General features: G+C 48.2%; 1 protein-coding gene across 1 annotated transcript in view; it reads right to left on the reverse strand.

Moving 5' to 3' along the window:
• The window catches only part of SCAMP4 (secretory carrier membrane protein 4), an 18,037-nt gene extending 16,530 nt beyond the window's left edge, over positions 1–1,507 (reverse strand). The window contains exon 1 of the mRNA XM_035899755.1: positions 1,491–1,507. The gene's annotated coding sequence lies outside the window, so the exon portion shown is untranslated. The remainder of the gene's footprint in view (positions 1–1,490) is intronic.
• Between the last annotated feature and the right edge of the window lie 2,303 nt (positions 1,508–3,810).

Here is a 3,810-nt window from a genome sequence, read left to right on the forward strand (position 1 = left end):
TCCTCATCCTTCTTGAACTGGGGAGCCCAGAACTGGACCCAGTGCTCCAGGTGGGGTCTCAGCAGGGCAGAGCAGAGGGGGAGGAGAACCTCCCTCGCCCTGCTGGCCACGCTCCTCTTCATGCACCCCAGGATGCCACTGGCCTTCTTGGCAACAAGGGCACCCTGCTGGCTCATGGCCAGCTTGTTGTCCACCAGGACTCCCAGGTCCCTCTCGGCAGAGCTGCTTTCCAGCAGTTATAATCCAGCTTAACTATGTCTACATTGAGGAGAACAGATTATTTTGCTTGTAGCAGCCTAAAGAAAGCAACCGAGTGTGGACAGGAAAGCTCTGTCAGTCATGAGCTGCTCAGGACTGCGACTCCCTGGTTAAAGGCTCACACAAAAGGGCCCCATCGCAGCTGAAGCCTCCGGGCTTTCCCACAATACAGACATTACCAGTGTCTGATGGGCATTTTGCAACGTATGATTTAGAAATGGAAGTGTTTTGCTTTGCCTTTTTAAAATGTGTGAATAGAAAATAAAGTATGAAGACAGTTAAGAACACGATTAAAACTTCACCCCACCCATTTGCAGCTGCTCCCAGCTGAAATCCGTAAATCTGGGGGGAAGAACAAATGACACATGAACACCAGTTACGCTAACGCACTAAGAGAAAAGAATCTTTCACCAAAAGATGAGCAAACGAGTAAGGTCCTTCTTCAGAAGACGATTCTTTAGTTCACATACTTCAGTGCCAGTGTCTTACAGCTGCAGAGTGGTGGGAGGTGTCAGTCTGTCCACTGGAAAAGGGACCAGAAAGACCGAGGGACACAGTCCTGGCTTGACAGGGGCATCGTGGCCAAACAGCAGCTCTCCTGTGCCCTCCCTTCCCAAGGAGACAACTGTGGTGCTGTTGAGTGGCTTTAACTCAAATAGATAAATAAAAAAACCAGAGAAAGCAGCATTCTGGTGATCCGCTCCCTTCTCATCTTACCCAGTTGTTCTCATTTACCTGCTCATTTCCTAATAAGTCTCAGCCATGGTTTAATGCTCTGAAGAAGCTACAACAGAAGCTACTGAATATTCCTCTCTTCAGCAACCTTTACCTTTGTGAGTAATCACAGAAGTTCCTGTGACAACAACTGTAATTTACCTACAGAAAGATGTGTTTTGGAACCACAAAGCGGCATTAAGAATATTTTTCTGCCAGAACAAGTGCATACGACCAAGTTTTACACTAATAATAATCACATATAATAACACTAATAATAATCACAACAATCAGTTCCTGAAATCTGTTGACCTTCCACTGCTTCAGCTGCACCGAGACTCCAGCCCCGCTCTCGGTGAAAGGAAAGGGAGCTTTTCCCCATGGACACCTACGGCAGCAAGCTCAAACCTTTCACAGGCACAACCTCAGGCTCTAGGATCCAACCCAATGATATTTTTGTTCAGTGCTCCAAGATACACTTTCACAGGAGTCTCTGCTTTCATACCTCCCCAGCTCACCACTTAATTTGGGCAGGGTTTCTGCAAACTCTTAATTGCAGGGTCTCGGGATAACAGGCCTCAGATGTACAGTCAGCAAAAGATCTTGTGTCTAATAAGTGATGACGTTGTTCAGCTTGGATGGCCAGTGGCTAAAAATCCTTTAGGGGGAAAATTTCACTGTGCAGCCTAAATATCCTCAAGTCAAGCTCCAGTTGCAAGATCCTGCCATAAGGAAATAGATTGGCAGCAAATACAGATAAACAGGTACGTAAAGAGGTATCATCTAGCCAGGCGTGAATTTGGGCAAGGTAACAACACATATAAAGAAGCTCGCTATCCGTCAGAACATGCTCAGTTTAACTGGGAATAGACAAAACCCAACGTCCTGCACTTCACTGGAGAGATTTCTTCATTTATAATTCAGTATTTGCGGAGGGAGGAAAAAACCTCACATGCTAAGGAAACCACAGTGTGAAGTGAACTTCCCTTTTCTGCTGTGCTCATCCGCGGTCAATGAATAACTGCAAAGTTTACAGTCCAACGCACATGACTCACAGGAGCCCACTGGAGACAGTCGGAGCTTTTCATCACCAGCGTTCCAAAGACAAAAATGCCCTGTGTCATTTTAAGAGACGGCATTTTCCTTTTGAACCAAGACACGTATGCAGGCAGCACTGTTTTTCCAGGCGGACAACAACGTGGTTACTTTGAACGCAACTTTAGTGCGAAACATGTTTCACCACCTCAGGTTAGGGAAAATTTTGCGAAGGAATACCTGCAGCAATCTGCCTGAGGCAGATTATATGACTGCGTGTACGTTACTATTTAGTCCCCTTGTTTATTCTGCCTATGTTACAGTAAACAGTTTTAAAAGTTTCAGTTATTTCTCCCTACTTCTTTCTCCAAAAAGAGAGAAGGGCAGTAGGGGAAATAAATAAAGGACAGAGGAATGGGAGAGCTGCCTGCTTTGTCATAAACCCACCTGGTGACCTGGGGCAAATCCCCTAAGACCAGATTCACAGGACACCAGCTCCTCTCGAGCCATCTGCACGAGCCAAACCCAGAAGAACCCAACATCCTAAGCTTTCCATCCAGCAAAATTCGCCAGCTTCTCAAGTCTTGCTCTAGGCTGTTTTCTGTACTGCTTTTATATTTTCATTCCGATATGATGACTGTAGCGAGGTTAAGAGCTTCTACGCAGATCTGTACTCAAGGGTTTGATCTATAGTACTTCACCAGAAGCAAACCAAGGGGCAGGATCCGTGTGTAACTGCAACGGCAAAACTTGCCAACGCTCCCTTGTAAGACAAGGATTTAACGATTAGAGCACAAGAGGAATGAGGAGAGCCGGGCAAAACGCACATCTCCTGAAAGTGGTCCAAGCTTACCCCTCTGGTGAGGGCTATCGCCAGAGACCAGGCTTTCGGGAGTCACTCCACGCTGCAAGCCAGCAGACCCCAGATATTCTGGAAGAGCAAATGGCCTAAAAGCAATGGCACCCCACAGGGATCTGGGAGATGTGGATTTGAAACCGCCAGGCTCAGCAGGGAGTCAATGCAGCCTCCAGTGTTCCTGAAACAAGGGAACAGCTTGCTCGTACGCCTCTCCAGTTGCATTTAAAAAGAAAGTTATGACTCTGCACTGGTTTTAAGAGAAAAGGTTGGTTTCGAGTCTCATTCAGATGCCCAACTCTTATCAGGAACTTCCCAGAGAGCCCAAAGCAGCAGAGGTCACTCTGCGCAAGGCACCAAAATGCTTGGCTCAGCTTTGTGTACCCAGACTTCGTTTATCTGATACAGTTTGTATTTGATAGTGTTCCCTCTCCCCGCCGCGTGCTGCCAAGCCTCGTGGAGCAGGACGCTGCCCCTTCAGCGACACCGGTGCAATGGTTGCAGTGCCGTGCTTCAGAGTAGATGAGGGGACAAAACCAGTCAAAAAAGTAATTTCAAAAGCTGCCCAGCACGACCAGTGAGAGTGGGGAAAGTGATTATGGCAGCTCTGCCACTGGGAAAATGCACAGGGAATGATAAAGTTAGCAAAGGTCTTCCACATCCGTCCAACACAGCTCCAAGTTCCCAGAGCCTTGTGGGGACTCCTGGCTGTACAGGACATTTTGCTGCCCCCTCCCCTCCTTGTCTCCCACCCTGGGGCTGGCGAGAATCACAGAATCGTTTAGGTTGGAAGTCCTTTTAAGATCATCAAGCCCAAGCGCTCCCCTAACCCTGCCATCCCACCCCCAAACCCTGGCCCTCAGCACCACCTCTGCCCGGCTGTTAAATCCCCCCAGGGCTGGGGACTCAACCCCTTCCCTGGGCAGCCCCTTCCAGCCCCTGACAGC

Source organism: Egretta garzetta, unplaced genomic scaffold (assembly GCF_000687185.1).
Source record: "Egretta garzetta isolate BGI_Z169 unplaced genomic scaffold, ASM68718v1 scaffold418, whole genome shotgun sequence".
NCBI classification, from domain to species: Eukaryota; Metazoa; Chordata; class Aves; order Pelecaniformes; family Ardeidae; genus Egretta; species Egretta garzetta.